We start from the raw sequence: 17198 nt of genomic DNA, 5'->3' as shown, positions 1-17198 counted from the left end.
CCTGTCAGGAGATCGTTCCATCTAAACGGTCCATTGGCAGTGGTTTTGCGAAATGCATTCATCATCACCGGATGCAAGGCGATACCTAGCTGTTTCTCCCCACCCCAGGGTCTTTGATAATGATCTTGACCGCAATCATCATACGGATTCTGTGCAAGGCCCACTCGTAACCAATATGACTGATGTTGTAGTATAAGGAATGTCAATTTTCAATCCCATCAATTTCAGCTGAGTGTTACCTATGATATCCTGCTGTGATTATTTATTCACAGATTCATACGCATGAACCTTTTTTTGCCCGGAAGGTTTTGCTTTTATTTAATAAACCTATGCTTTTGTGTTTACTTGAAGAATCAATGTGCTTGTTTGGGAAACGAAATGCGTTGAACAAAGCAAAGATTATTTTTCCAATAGATGGAACTTGCTGCCGTTACCCAGTTTAACAATTTTACGAATACCTAAAAGTGTATAAAAACGATTACAAGTTGGTGAGGACCTCCTCCAGGGCTCCAATGAAAAGTCGGCAAAAACAGTCAACTTTGGTGTTTTTTTTATTTCTCCAACAAATCCAAAAAATCAAATTCTTGGATGTATGTATTGAATGTCTTCTTTAAGTTCTTGAATATATATATCTCCTTTTAAAGTTTTACTCAATTCCACAATATGTCTGAGGAAGAATAAGTTTTTCTCGATTTAATACAACTGCATTATCAAGATATACAAGAGATACTCAAGATATATCACGAAAGAGTTACTTTCGAGTTTAACTCCCGAAAAGATAGAAGTAACCGATGGAAAAGCCAAAGAAAAGAAGTATAGCGGGACCTGTGGTGAGGAGATGCGTTAAGCAAAGACAACAAATTAGGAGGTGTAGTGATGCCGAAGATGTGACCGGGAAGGCTTAATATTCCGCTCAGGTTGTAAGTAAGGCTTTCGGTCTTACTAACGGGAGTGTCCCGAAGCCAAGGTGACAATCCGTCAGATCCACTTCAGCTGGCGTTTCAACGATTTCAGCAAACCTCGTTGCCCTGCCCATTCATGAGCTTTGGATGCAACCTAGGTTTGCTTTGGCAACCTCCATATCTGCAAACCAGAAGATCGTTTATGCGGAACATGTCCAAGGTTCACAAACTTGGCCTCGTCACTGTGCGCGAGATCGGTCTCTGTGCGTTGATTTTCCGGGAATGCGCTTGTCGTGCGCTTTTTTTCTCCAACCCCCTTGTTCACTACTTTCTGCTACGAAGGCCGATACAGTACCGATGCCCTGCTCTCCTTCCCAGGCTCGGTGCAGGTTGCGTAATTCCCGTTCTTGCTTTCTGTAGTTTTCGTATTATTTTACTAATCGACATTGGAATGTTACCGAAAGGTCGTACACTGCGCTATGTTTATCAATCGGTTAGAAATGAGGTCAGAAATCTTCATGCGAGTGAAGCTTGGAACTTAGACAAGTTCTAAAATTTTAGGGTTAGGTATTATAAATTTGTGGGCGCAATTTGTTAATTAAATGACGAACTACTAAATTGAATTTTGTCGATCGTGAATATCTTAGGCACTAACTATACGTATAAGTTACAGAATTGTTTGGAAAAGTAGTGAGTAATTCAAGGCACTAAGTTGATGACATTGATCCATGTTGGAATGCCACTTCAAGATAACGTTAGATGTTTGTGTTTATCTATCCGGAGTCTCGCTCCACAGAAATGCGACGATTCCATTCAATCAGCACAATCGTATCGCACTTCTTTCCAACGCATATACATATGGTTACGACCTATATCTTCACATTTCAATACGATGTGTCATAGGTGATACAGGAAAAACGCGATAGAGTAGTAAATTCCTGAGCGATATTTGAAACGATGCGCAAATCGACTTTTTCTTTATGCGAGACAGCTCAACCTCAAGGAAAAAGTTTATGGTATTGTCCTCCCGAATAGCCTTCAGAAATTCCAGTATACACTGTACCATTTTGTCGTAAATTCGAAGGCCAAAGTGTGTCAGGTGGTAAACATAATCTCTTCGCGTTCATGGTTCTTTTTGTTGAGGGAGTTATGACTAATTTAATTTGACTTATAATATTGTGAACATCATGACCACCAACTAAACATATATCAGATGCAATTGTTGAGAAAAAGACAAAACAAAATTGAGGACAAACGGTTATAAAAAAATATTGGCATTTCAAAAAAAGTAACTCAAGACACAGTAACTCAAGAATTGCAGCTCCAAGTTGCAATCGCAGTTAGAGATAAAGTTAGATGCTTGTGTCTATATCCGGAGTCTTATATCGCAGAAATGCGACGATTCAGCCAATCATTGGTATCGCGTTCTACGCCACACATATCTGCGTAAATCGTGAACTTCCTATTAAAAGGCGATGTGTAATAGTGAGGAGGAAAAATGTGATAGAGTCGCACATTCCTTGATTGAGATCATACTTTGAGAAACGATGCGCGAACAGTGTGTTTAAAAAGATCTTTTTTAAATCGATGCTTTCGCCCATGGAAAAGCCTGTCCGTATCGTTAAGGACCTGTCGAATATCGGCGGAAATTCCAGAATTCTGTGCCACTTTTGCCTTAAAATTCGAAGGTGAAGGCCAGGGTCTGTGGTACGCTGGAAGGCATTGAAAACGGCATTGAAGGTTGCATACGAGCTGGTTTCGCTGACTCAACGATCCGTTCAATAATAACTAGTTGGTGGGAATATCCAGGAATCGAGAGAGTTTCGTTCGTCGTTTTCCCCCCCAATCGGGTTTAAATCGAATCAAAACGTAGTGCTGTGAATCAGCTGTTTGAAAATACACGTCATGTATCAAGTATTTGCTGCACACGCAAAAAAAAAGGTGTGAGCCAACATGTTATCTTTTGAGCTAGAGGGAATGTTTGATGAACGCATTTCCGTGTCGCGCTGAAAAGCTTTTCTTCCATGCCTAGACGACTAGATTTTTATTTTCTCCAATATTTCTCAATCCACAATTGAGCTGTAGGGTTATTATCCAAGGGTCAAGAACATCCAAGTTGTGAGCTTGGAAGATATATCTGAGTGCCTGAATAATTCTAGTATCTAGTATTACACCAAATACTTCAGCCCAGAAAAGTAGCCTTCAGAAATAGTCTGACATCTAGATTTGGCTCAGTAGCATGTAGCACGCAAGTAAATAATTGTTGTATTTATCTTACACACAAATAATTGTAATTAAAACTTACTTTTCACAAACCGGTTTATCTTCCTACAAGCAGTATGTTTTATTGCACCTTTAGTCGTACTGTAGAAGCAAAAAAAAAAAGAACTACAAAACTTATTTGTTTGGGTGTTTGACTTGTTTCTTTTTTTCCTTCTGTTGTTTAATTCCGGATTTTTCTTTTGTTCTTAGCAGCGAATAGAACGCAGAAGTTCACAGACCGGGTACGGGCATGTAGAGGTCTGCTTTTGCACGCAAAAATACGGTACATAGTTTCTAGCCACTCATGCGGATTAATTCTAGCTGGACCCTAGCCCCAAGCCTGACCGAACGACGGCGGCCGGCTGATCGGTATCGTTAGAAAATAGCGCAAAGTCAAAACGAGTGAAGATCGCAGCAATGTAAACTAGAAAAGACGTAGCAAAAAAAAAACGGCACACACACACACACACATGAAACGGGAAGATGGCAGACGTACAATCCACCGCAAGCGAAGAAGCGTAAAATACCATCTCAAGCAGAATAAAGGCAACGATCGCCCATCGCGGGCACTGGTCATTTCGGGCTTTGGTGGACGGTGGACCCGGAGGAGGGGTTTTGGTATTCGGTGGCACCAACCGGAGTGAGCGGAATGTTTGGTAGTACGTGTAGCAAAGGAAGACGATTTGGACGACGGTCGTCCGCTGGTGGTGTGTCCGGTGGCGCAGACAGAAATGAGCGCGAAATTGTATAAGTTAAGCACAGGCCGCTGTGTCGTATTTTAATCGAACAAGACATAAGCTACACAAACCTTTAGCGACTACAATAGGGCCGAACGCATCACAACATTCCACGAGAAGTGCACACGGGAATCTCTGAACGTAAAGTGAAGACTGTTTTTTTTTTTGGCGACCCGTCCCTTCCATTCCTTTCGCTGGCGTAAGACACTGGCGGGGCTGATTTGTGGTCGAATTATTCGTACGGGAAGAGAAAGATCGTAGATCGTAAGACGACAATATGTATATATATGTACCAAGGTATATACAAAAAAAGAAGGAACTAAGCAGGCCACGACCGTTCAAATTCGTGCAGTTGTATTTCCCTTTTGCACCGTTTATGTGTAAGTTGCATATATTGCCCATAGGAACACGTAAAGCGAAACCCAAGAAGAACTCGAATGCATGGAAAATAAAAGAAAATCATAGCGAATATCCACCACACCAACACGCGCAACTCCTTTCCCCCTCCGGGGGGGCCACGGCAAGGTATACATAGATCGGAATAATTATAACGGAATCTCGATGTATGACCGCTGACCGGACGGGACTGTGCGAACTGACCGTGGCCATGACCGTGCCCGTGCGTGTATGTGCGTGTGTGTGTGTGTAGAGGAGGGGTTCTTCGTTTTTTTTGTTGTTGTTGCTATGTAGCCCCGAAGTTGGTCGAAGTTGTGTGCTCCGAAAGAGAGTAGAAGGTACGAGGTTTTGCGAGCTGCTTTACTATATCCACCGCGAAACCCATGCATGCATGATCGTACATTGAAGTCACAAAGTGCTCTTGCTGTGGTGTGGTGTGTTACATGCGGCAACCCGCTCATTACGAAACGTGCTCCAGGTTTCGCGATCGTGCACCGATCCGACCGCCAGACAGAACCGTAGGGCTTTTGGAAACGGGGCAGGAGGAAGAAACGGTCTTGGCAGTTGTCACCGTTTGGTGAACTCGTTCGCTGTTAATGCTTCGGATATCGATTTTATGCTCGAAACAGTTCATTACCAGCTAGGCCTATAAATGGTCTAGCAAAACAGGTAGAAACATAATCAGCTCGAAGAGGGCCCTTTACCTCATTACGATTTCCCGATCGCCGCACTGGTTACAATCGGGTGAAATTTTTTCTTCTTTTTTTTAATCAAAATTGTGTAATGATCATTTTTCAATGCCCCATTCTGTCCTGGAGCTGTTCCTGTTCCTCCCTTTTTTCCACCAACAAGCTTGAAAGCTCTTTAAATACAAAAAAAAACACAGATATACAGAGAGAAAAGCTCCCTTAATTAGAATTACCTAACGGCGAAAATGGGCGGATCGTTTGTTTGCCGGGTGGTAACGTTAACGCGATGAGTGCGCGCGCGCGCATCGCGTTGTCATCCCAACATCCCACTCGCGGATCGGATCGAAGCCCTATTTCCTCCCGGAGGGCGCCCTGGAATTTCAAACTGTTCGATCTATAAATAGCCGCATGTTATTCTACTTTTGCAGCGCCGCTTCATCTGCAGCTTGCAATCGGGTTTTCGGTCCGAAGCAGCGAAGCTGGAGCAAAAACGTTGAACCGAACAGGTTCGTAACCGGTGTACCGGTGTGAAGGGAAGGGAAAAGTTTTCGGTTTCTGCTGTAGTTTTTTTTTTGTTGTTGTTTACGGTTAGTTTTCTAAAGCACAATTTTCATCACAAAACAATTTGGTTAACCTCTTTTTCCCTTTTTCTTTCCTTTAAATCAATCGAAATTCCGGTACGGCACGATGCGAAGAACATGGAATTGGTTGGTTGGTTGAGCTACTGAATGGTACATATCTAATCTAGCTGAAGTTTACCGACAAAAGGAATCGAAATTTGCATCAGCTGTAGGAAGACGAAATGCTTAAACACTAGAACGATCAGGATTAGAAAAGTGCCATTTCGATCGAACTATTTATATGAATATTTCAAATTCCACACTTTGTCCTCAATGTTTTCAAATGCCGTCAAACCTCCTCATCAAGAATACCCTTTTTTGACGAGCTTTTCCCAAAAAGAGCAAATCTCAATGATATCAAGCGGAATGAATCGTAATGAGTTAGTTCTTACAAAATGACTATTCAAGTTCCGAGAAATCTTCGCTTGTTTTGTTTTTTGTTTTGCTCCTCACTGATGCTCGCAGTCGAATGATTGAAGAAACCTAACCTTGATACATACCGTTCAGAAGTTGCTCAGATCAATGCCATCTTAGAATCACCTGTCAATGAACTTGTGACGTTGGTCAATAGTTTACGATTGAGAATTGGAAAATATCCAACTACTTCTAACGGAGCGCATGGAAGACGCATCTCCAGGAAAACTGAGGAAGTTACTGATGTGAAGGAAAAAGATCTTAAAGATATTCTATAGGTTGTAGAAAGCATGTACTGATATATGCTGAGATGATTATATGATAACGAAATCCGCATAATTGGATGTCCTGGAGAATTCCAAGACTCCAAGTTTTAGCATGCTAAACCATTGATAATGACTTGGATGTCGTTCTCATATACTTCCTAATTCATGGGCTCATTTACTGCGATCATCTTCGATTGTTCACCTTGATTGTAGCCCAACTGATGGGATGTGAGTTTTCATGAGTTTTCATGAGGACATCAAACATACAAAAGTGTCTTGGTACGGAGGACTTGTTGCACCAGATTTCAAGACGTTTGCTCAGCATCCTCAAGACATACCCTCAAGACCCTTGGTTGCAAATAATCACGGTAAGCGGTAACATACATGCGAGCCGCAGCAGATCGTGAAAAACAAAACACTTTCCAGTGAAGTGGTAAAACAAGAAACTGAATGTACGCATAAACATCAACGGCTTGTACGGTGGACCGTCCGACTTCGAAAGCATAAAACTATCGCGACGACTAGCGAATAGCCAGAGTTTCTCGCTACTATCATCGTTTTTTTTTGTTTTCGTTATTATTGTGTGTGTGTGTGTCTGCTATTTCATCCTCACGAAAAGCAACGCCCAGCTGGACGATCTCGTAGTTAATTACGTGACGAACGGACGGCAACGGAACGGATCTGATCGGATCAGACATCTCCCGGAATCAATGCAACGGATGAAAACGACCGACCTAACGAGCAGACACAAAACGAACGAACGAATCGATCGATTCCCGTTAGTTTTGCCTAAGCGGCTAAGCCCAAGTGTTTGCCACTGATTTCTCACACGAAGGGAAAGAAATGAAGGATCCAGAAAATGGTTTCAAACATGTTGCCCACAACCACTGCTGCGCAATGAAGTTGTAAGATGAGGAGACAAAATTTTGACCGGCCGTTGACATTACTGCCGAACGCGGGGGTGTTGGTTGGTGGTTGGGGACGTTTGTTCTGCCCCCATGCTGGTCGTAGAGTCGTTAGTGTAAAAAATTTGCTGTACCTAAGCTGCGTTACGGACTACGCACGTGTGTCCAGTACATGTAACAGGCCCTGGTCCAATATCCGGCCTACGTTATCAATCAGGTCAGTAAACAGTGGCTATAAACATCATCAAACAAATTGGTTTTTTTCTTCCCTCCCATACCCAATGGCATTTTATTACACATTTCTTGTTTCTTCTCACGAAGGATTCTCCTTCGGTTGTGGCTTGAAGTGGTGTTTTTTTCTCGATGATACCCGAACATGAATGCCCAAACCTTTTTGTGTAGGTGTGGGACAAGGTCATACGAAAAATGTCCCGTTTGGAGTGCTAGATTTCGTTGCATCCGCTGCTGTAAAGCCCTACAACTCCCTCTCCTCCCTCCCTCCCCAGAGTGTTGGGAAAACGCCCCATTTGGGCGTTTCGGAATTCACCCGGTGGAGACATTGAATTGATCGCTTAATCGATTCGATGAACACCGGAGATCAAGCGATGACGATTGGCGACTGACGCCAGTGAAGCCACACCGGTCGAACGATAGCGACGGGATCGGTCTCTCATGCCACTGCTAAAAGCGCAGGGTGAATGAAGATGAGCAAATATAGCGGTACATCTGCTTGTTCGGTCACCATCATCGGAAGACATCGCACCGTTTGCCCCATTTGAACACAGTGCGTCAATGCTTACGTGCTGCGTTTAATGAGCGTCTGTTTCTTAGGCGTTTGATCGACGACGGCTTCGTAGAGATATTTCGATCTAAATTAGGAAAGAGTGTTTGTCAGTATAGGATAAAAGGCGATAGAATAGCAGGCGCTCTTCACAGTTTTAACACATAAAAAATACTTCTAATGTACTATTAAAATTATCAAACTTGATTGAATCTGGAACAGATACAGTGAAGTTCCGATTATCCGGGCTTTTTTCATCCGGCTGTCCCATTATCCGTGCAGTTCGGAATGACAGTTCCAAAGGCGAATTGACATGTTTAACTACAAAACCTATGATAGCAAGATATAAAAGCATCAAATAGGAACACTAATATTTATCAAGAAAAAGAATAGTGCCTATTATCCGTGATATTCGCTTATCCGGTAAAGGCTCAAAATCCCGAAGAGCACGGATAATCGACGTTCCACTGTCATTTTTATTGAAGTCTAAATCGTTTTTAAAACAAACGTGTTGCATTCCTAAAACATGATCAAATATGAACTAACCAAAGAGTAGATCGACAACATTAAATCAACATTTTCATTAGTTTGTCAGCACTTGAGGCGTCTGTGCTAAAACTCCAGCAGGATAAGAAGACTTTAGCAGCGCAAACAATACATTAATATGCTTATGGAAGGCCCCATTTTCGGCGCGGTGTAGTGTTTGCCTGGCCGGCGGCAAAAGACTGCTGGAACCGCGCGGTTCGTCTACCGTGAAATCAGTGAGTTTCGTTGATTTCGGAAAACCCATCCACGAGATTCCCTGTGCGGTTCTGTCAAATGAAGAAATCATTCAACCCGAACGGGGGCGGTCTTTTTGACTGAAGAAAGGGGAATTTTTTGCACAAGCACAATTAGCAAAACCGTGCGCATATTCCTCGTAGGCCATTAATGCCTGGTAAAGGATCGTATTCCGGGTTGCGCACGACGCATGTTTTTGCTATTTGCTGTATCAGAAAACAAATAAGCAAAACCAAAAGAAAAAAAATGGAAGCAAGGAAATCATTCTTTGTTTTGTGAATCGTATCAAAGTTTCTCCTAATACGTGGCGGTCGTTTCAGGCCAACTGAAACGAATTCCACGAAATATGTCTCCGTGTGGCGATGACACCGGGTCAAACGGATCGGTTGTTGCCTTTTTTTTGTTCGTTCTTCCTCTTGTTCATACACATATATGCCGATGGCGAATGTCGGCTTGGTCAGCCATTAAAATGCAGTGGGACGGTGTTGGTTTGTCATCCAGACCTTAACCTACTTTCGCTGTGGTTGGTTCGCTTGGTCCGGTCAGGTCAACGTCAGGAAAAGCATGAATGCAAAAGGCGGTGGCACTCGAAGACGCCAGGAACCTTTGGCCACGACTTAGCTTTTCCTTTGTGCCGTGTGACACATAAACGAGGAAGCTCGAAAAAGAAAAGTACATAAGCACACGGGCAGGCAAGTGTAATGGTAGCCCGGCAAACCGGGCAGCGTTTTGGGGTGGAAGCGAACTCGAAGAGCGCGGTATGAGACGGCACTATTGGATGTTGTTTTTTTTCCTGTAGGAAACGCCGCATATACAGCCTTGCATACAGTTGCTAAGTCATCTGGGGTCTGGTCCATACGTACGACTGTCCGACCGGACCCATAGAGTAAGGCAAAGAGGTTCCTATTAAACAACAACAAAAAAAGCTGGGAAAAAGAGAGAAGAATGTTATATTATTGATCTATGACAACTTCGATGGTCCATTGTGGACATTGCATCGACGCAATCCGGCATCGGAGTTGGTTACCCCGTTACAAGGAATGCCATTCTATTTGTCTCTCTCTCTTTCTCCCTCTGTTTCTTCTCTATTTGCCATCATTTGAAGGTAATTTTGCTCGACCAGTTTTGCTTGAATTGCCAGGAACACTTTTATGAGCCATAGGATGCTTTGTGCGGCAAACGTCCTTACGAAACGTACCGTCAATTGTCACCACTAGTGATGGGTAATCCCGAGTAGAATTGTGGATCCACTCCGACTCCGCGTATGAAAAATTGATTCCGACTCCGACTAAAAACCAAAATTGACTCCGACGAGTCCGGTCGAGTCCGATCGAGTCGCGTCGAGTCCGATCGAGTCCGATCGAGTCCGATCGAGTCCGATCGAGTCCGATCGAGTCTGGTAGAGTCCGGTCGAGTCCGATCAAGTCCGAATCGGTCCGATCGAGTCCGATCGAGTCCGATCGAGTCCGGTCGAGTCCGATCGAGTCCGGTCGAGTCCGATCGAGTCCGGTCGAATCCGTTCGAGTCCGGTCGAGTCCGGTCGAGTCCGGTCGAGTCCGTTCGAGTCCGATCGAGTCCATTCGAGTCCGGTCGAGTCCGATCGAGTCCCATCGAATCCGATCGAGTCTGATCGAGTCCGTTCGAGTTCGGTCGAGTCTGTTCGAGTCCGTTAGAATCCGTTCGAGTCCGATCGAGTCCGGTCGAGTCCGGTCGAGTCCGATCGAGTCCCATCGAATCCGATCGAGTCTGATCGAGTCCGTTCGAGTCCGTTCGAGTCCGTTAGAATCCGTTCGAGTCCGATCGAGTCCGGTCGAGTCCGATCGAGTCCGATCGAGTCCGGTTGAGTCCGTTCGAGTCCGGTCGAGTCCGTTAGAATCCGTTCGAGTCCGATCGAGTCCGGTCGAGTCCGGTGGAATCCGGTGGAATCCGGTGAAATCTGGTCGAGTCCGGTCGAGTCTGGTCGAGATCTTCTCCCCCCGCCACTCCACCACCCTCGCTCACTTCTACCGGAGTCATTTCCACTCCGACTCCTGATGGCGGCGTAGTCGGACCGATCCGACTCCGGCAAAATTTATAATTTACCCATCACTAGTCACCACTCCGGTGTGCATTTCGTTAGAACCTGTTCACACGCATGCCAATGATTCCCGGTGTTACCGTGGACGTCCCCCCTAAATCATCCCCAATGTCATGCCAATGCAATCCAAGATGCAAACGTTTGAATTTTGAAACGTATAAAAGAAAAACAAAACACAAATTTTCTCCTTCGATGCTAACCCGTGGTGCAGGTGGGGTTCGTAAAAAAAAGGGCGACCCCCCAATCATGCTGAGTGTTTACCGAATTCTCTATTCTTCTCTAAGATTTCACGTTCCCGGCTGCGATCATTAAAGTGCACACTTAAACTTTCTTCCAAAGTCTCCAATCAATAAATAACAGCCACTTCCTGTAAAAGGGGAGAGTAGTAAATGCAATGAAGAAACCTGAAGGGAAAGACAGATGAGAGTGAGGAATGGGGGGGGGGGGGGGGGGAGAGAGAGAATGCAGTGATGTGGGACGATCTTCGCGACTAAACCCCGGTGATCTTCCCAACTTCTGGTGGAGTTGGAGTTTCTTAGCGAATCTCGGGAAAAGGGATTTGTGTACAGCAGTACACACACACACAATACACACGTGTGCGGGATGAAATAATAGGGTCAAAAAGGGGGGGGAGAGCGAAAAAAAAAACATGTAAAAAATAAAAACATAAAACCAGCAAACAAAAACAACAACACACCAACCACATTTTACCAAATGCGTCGACCTGTTTTGAAAGTTGTCGAATGTTTTGTCGTGTTTGTCGCTAGAGCTGGGGTACTCCTTGTCCAGTAGTAGTTATTAGTGAAGGGATGGGTTATTGCGTCTTCTTGTCCGGGTTGAGTACAACCTTTCTCTCGCTAGAACCGTCGTGTGTCGGGTTCGGACATATATACACCTTGTGCAGTACCTTTTTTTCAAAAGGGAAAGAGCGACAGAGAGACTAACTGTGTTCATATACCTTTAGAACACGTACTTGACGTCAGTGGTATCGTTGCAAATTGCTTGTTGGGGTAGCTTTATTTGCACAATTTCATCGTTTCTGAGGAACCGGATGATAAAATGCGATGCTTTAAAAGCCACGGTATGCAAGGAATGCAATGTCTTTTGAGCGAGTCTTGATAAAAACCGTTACGTTCCTAGGGAAAACATATTTCATCAACATGTTAACAACGGTGCTGCTTTCGCATAGTGCCATTGTGAGGGTATGAGGTTCTTTTTTTTTGGGGAGGTAAAAATTAAGAAGAGTTGTTAATTTATTACACCTTGATATTGTTTCATCTCGCATGAAAACATGCACAACAAAACAGCAACGGACAAGTTTAATATTTATTTCTTATTGTTAGTGTGTCTGCTGCACACCAAACACAATCTCATAATTGATGAACATTTATTAATCAACAAATGTATTTTTTTTTTCGTTCTTTCTTTTAGAATTTAACCTGCCAAATAGTGTCCAACGGGATGAGCTATACCAACCAAGGCCAAATGGAGCCTTATGACATCACTTCACCAGCAGAAACGATATCGCCCCATCTATAGACGGCATGATCAGGCACACACATATTTGCTGTGGCCAGCAAACCATTCGCCTTTGTTGTCGATTTACGAACGGAACGAAAACGTGCAAAAAAAAACTCCTCTCGTATAAATGTTTCGTGGCACCAAAAACCAACCTAGCTGAAGGCGAATTTGCCAACTATGCCCTTAAGAAAAAGAAAAGGGAAAAAAAACAACAAAAAAGCCGAAGCGACGAAACATATTTTTCATACGAAGGAAGGAAAACCCCGAACACGGTAAGCAAAAAAGGGAAAGAAGTTTGAAGCTTGGAGAAGATGTACGGCTAAAAAGAAACAAAAATTAGCGGCAAATTAAGGAATTCAGTGTGTTCCGAAAGCAAAATCAAAACCAGGAATCGCAAAAGCCAAGAAATGAAGCGTCCACTACAAAGACGCACTACACCGTGCAATAAGAACGTAAAACGAAACCGCGAAGCAAAGAAGTTAAAATTCACCAAAACGAAGCCACACACACACACACGCGCGCAAGGGCGCGAGCCCGGCCGAGTGTGCTGAAGATGATGAATCAAACTGGGATGCCGCGATCATTTTGGTGGGTTCGTTCTGCTCCCAAAAAGTATCCACCAGATAGAAAGCCCTGGTGGTAGCTGCGCGCACACAACCCGCCCTATTCATGGTGCGCAGACCTACCCGGCCATCCTAAAACCCGGCCAACCTGGGTGGTGGTGGGATCCACCAGCGGATGGGGTGTGTCCAAGAGTTGGGTTGTTGCTTGTGTGTGTGTGTTTTTTTTTTGTTCTTCTTTTCCTCCCGAAAAAGGCCGTGTTGTGTCAGGAGGAACGCTCAATTCCTCAAAAAACCTTTTGTACTTGCACCAGTATGTGGATGACTTGTGAGGAACAGAACTAAAGCTAACGCTGACACGGTATGTTGGTTTACCCCATCGTGAAGGTGAAAGGAAATTGTTCCATTTCCTACGGGTATTTTGTTGTTTTTTTTTGTTGCTTTCTCTCCCTCTCTCTCTCTCTCTCTCTCTCTCTTTCTCTTTCTCTCTGTCTTTGTTTTTTTATTACTTATTTTTCCAGCTTTTTTTTCTTTCGGTCGTTCGGTCGGTCAGAGTGTGCTGACCTGTGCGTAGCTCTTTTATTTTCCACCGAGCTACTGACACATCGGGATTATACTGGATGTTTTGAAATGTAAAACTTTAGACACCGGAAGTTTTACACACTGCCTTGTAATGATGGGAACTCCGGAGTCTCCGGAGTTCGGGAAACCGGAGTTCGACTCCAACAAAATCCGGACTCCACTCCGAATTACTCTGGAGTCAATTTCGGAGTCAACTCCGGGTCCAAGTCCCGTATTTCTACCAAGTCCCCAAGTCCGGAATTGAATGCGATATCGACTCCAATTTCCAAATTCCAGCAGATATAGATTTAGAATAGAAGTTTTAAAATAGCTTTCTTTTTTGGGAGATTTTTCCAATTGGAGTTCCCCGTAGTTTTCTTCAAGGTTTCAAATAGTTTTCTTCTGGGGTTTCCACAGTTTTTAGGGATATTCTCCAAAGTTTTCAATAGGTATTGGAATTGAGTACCAATCTTTTGAAATATTTCGGAATGAATCCAAGAGTCGACTCCGGAATGTCCAGAATTTGGATTACACCATCCCCGGAAAAAGGAGAATTTTACCCAACAGTAACTCCATTCTTTCACTAGATCCCCAGGGTGTGTAAATAACATTTAGTTGAGTGCTGATAAGAAGATCACACACTTCGATGTCTAAATGGTATCTTCTGCAGTTTAGTCTAAATCTCCAATTCAACTTTTCAACAACCTCGACCATTTTGAGTTATGCTGAAGATATGAAAACAAAAATTGAATCACTGAGCTGTAGGTGGTGTCGTGCCCAGAAACGCCCCCAAGCTGATATTTCCTCAATGATGATTGCCTTATCCCATACTTTATTTGGGAATAAATTCATCTTAGAAGATAAAAGTTCCCACTATCCGTGAGGTTTATTTGCCTAGCAAAAAAACCTTATTATTGCGCTTCTTTTAGATATCTATTTGTCAGGCAATATCGCCCCGTTAGCTGGAATTAAAATATTTCCTCTTCGTCGTAAGCAAAGGAGATCCCTTCATTCGAGAGACCACCCGATATGAAGATGGATGAGCAGATATTTGTTTCACAGCAATACGTTGTTTTATTATATTTAGATGTGTAGTTTTGCTTTTGCTGTATTCTTCGATTGCGAAGTTTGTGATTTTAGTGTGGCTGGGGTACCGCAACATACAACCGGAGTGAGAATATGTTCGGTGCTGCCAAAACGCTGCCAGAATCTAATTAACTCGTGTGGTCGGTGAGAATTTGTGCAATAGGTTTTACCGGTGATGTTAGGTTTCGGTTTCCTCAATAAACTCACCTAACCTTGTCCGCATCTTCGAAACACGTTAACGTTTTTTGATGGATATGTTCTTGAGAGCCAGGCTGAAGTTAAAAAAAAAAAAATAAAAGGATGAGAAAATAATTTGCGAACAACCCAAACCCAACAAAGATGCGAACGACGAAATTTTTACGGATGAAATAAGGAACTGTGGGAACACGATTTGGAATGATTTCAAGCTGATGTTGATATTCGGTGATTAAAATTAATATCCATTTGCCAGAGCGTCCGTAGTTCATGTTACGCATTGTTGCTAGTGCGACGATCCGAACGGATGATCGATCCGGAATGATTCTAATTTATTCTAAAGAATAAAAGAATGAACATCAAAACTAAAACTAAAACCGAAAAAAAACAGACATAATTGGAATTCGTTTTTTTATTATTCCAATCGAGGAATTGTTTGGAGCATTCCTGTGGGATTTAGCTTACTAATTTAATGTATTCCGTCGTGGTGTAAATTAAATATTTGTAATTAGTTGACACCAGCAGACACCGATTAAATATATATGTGGTTCAAACTGTGTCCAACGTTTGACAGAAACGGGGATCTTCTGACCTTCTTGCCCCACCGGACCTCGACCTCATTAGCATCGGCAAACAAAGGGCATCCACGGTGCCCATTCTGCGTAATATTTTAACCCAATTAGACCATGACCTTCCGGTCCTGCAAATCGATTTAACTGTCGGGTGTATTTATCTTCCAATGCAATGGCTGACCAGCGGAAACGCTGATAGCTTGCAAGCAGCGTCAATATGAAATACAACGATCTTGACGGGTCAATGGTGATGCGCTATGGACAGGCACACCGGTAGTAACTTGTCTAAAGATCACCCGACACACATCAGCAACGCTGTACATCAGCATCCGTACGAAAGGAAGAAAATGGTTGGGTTTTTATTTATCTGAAGACGCTACCGCGACGATCAAATAAAATCCTAAATGAAGCGACGTAGCTGCATGAGAAAATGATGCGATAAGCTCGTGCTCATGCGGTACTGTAATGATTTCTAGCCGTAAGGTTAACATCACTCAAGGTGGACAGAAATGGAAGAAACGATTAATCTTGGTTTGTTCTCGTACGCGACAGGTTCTAATACAATAATGCGTCGAACATCGAAACTAGAGGAAGTAGTAACCAACCTTCGGATGTGTCCACTAGAACATGACATCGGCGCGTATTTAATTTTCTCTACACGGTTAAGTAGGTCGTAACCGTTGTTGGCACTGGATCGCGCCAAACACCCGATGCGCCAGTGCAACAATCGTCTCTGCTGTGCATTGAAAAGTTTCCAACGTTTGACTTGACCGGCCGAGAGCAAGGCACAGATGCAGATGCGATTTCACCATCAGCATTGATTCTAATTCTCACCGCCTAATGTAGACGCGAGGGAACGGAATACCATATTTGGTGTCCGGTTAGGAAAATGGCCACCCTGTCAAAGGAAGCTACTGTATGCACCTCGGCCATAACGCTTCCCAAAACATCCTCCAACTGGTTCACGGGAGACATCAAGTTGCATTGCTAAAACTCCATGGTAATGTGACTGGTGGGGCTGGTATTATCTTCATTTACAAGCCATATCCGTCCAAGGAGTACGGGTACGATGTTGGAAATATAGAAACACACATTGCGTCCTCGTCCTCGGTGCGAAATATGATTCTTAATCCCGCCAGTAACTGGAGATACAAAGTGGAGAAGGGGGAAATCAGATTACAAAAAACATCACTTAAAAGAAAAAGGGCAAAACCTTGAATATTACAGAGTTCGTGAAGATTTGAGGAGAGTATTGAGGAGTCGGCAAATCTTTCGCGCAAGTGGGAGTTATACAGTTTTGCTACCAAAAACACAAGTCTTGTGTTTTTGTGTGGCGTGGAAGCATGCGTGAAAAGCATTTGGACAGCAACAAAAAGATCGACTTTCCTTCCGCGTCAACCAGACTGTGTCGAATTAAACAGAGTCACGCTCGTTTTAGTACTGCCCTGCCTCTAGTTCTCTTCGTACTCCGTTCTTTGGTGGATCAAAGTTAATCAAAAGTAATGCGAAACAGTTTTTGTGTTTTTTGTTTTCGCGCTTCCCCCCCCTGGGGGGACGCGATTAAAGCAAGAATGTTTTTTTTTGTAAAACAAACGAACAAAACTAAAAAACGTGTCCATTTTCCAACAGGGGGCTGCTCCGTACCGGATTGATCTGGACGGACGCGTATGCTGCTGTGAGAATAGATTTAAAATGACAGTAGATAGGATGTTACTCCATCATAATTAAATGCTACAGCCAGCCTCAATCCTTATCACTATTCCATAGTGGCATAGACATCTTTTGTGGAGCCGCTTCACCGTTCCGATGGGGTTACAGCAAGGATAGGGGGAAAACGATCGGTCAGGTACTGGATATCCAGGCTAGAAGCAAAT

The 17198-nt window shown here is 43.5% G+C and overlaps 1 long non-coding RNA gene across 1 annotated transcript in view; it reads left to right on the top strand.

The window, feature by feature from the left end:
• The window catches only part of LOC125773800 (uncharacterized), an 83735-nt gene that overhangs the window by 45363 nt on the left and 21174 nt on the right, over positions 1–17198 (top strand). Inside the window, exon 3 of the long non-coding RNA XR_007420384.1 lies at positions 12261–12622. This is a non-coding gene — a long non-coding RNA (uncharacterized LOC125773800). The remainder of the gene's footprint in view (positions 1–12260; positions 12623–17198) is intronic.

This window comes from Anopheles funestus, chromosome X (assembly GCF_943734845.2).
Source record: "Anopheles funestus chromosome X, idAnoFuneDA-416_04, whole genome shotgun sequence".
Lineage (NCBI taxonomy): Eukaryota > Metazoa > Arthropoda > Insecta > Diptera > Culicidae > Anopheles > Anopheles funestus.
Note: the sequence above shows the minus strand (reverse complement) of the source record. Positions and strands in the feature narration are given on the sequence as shown.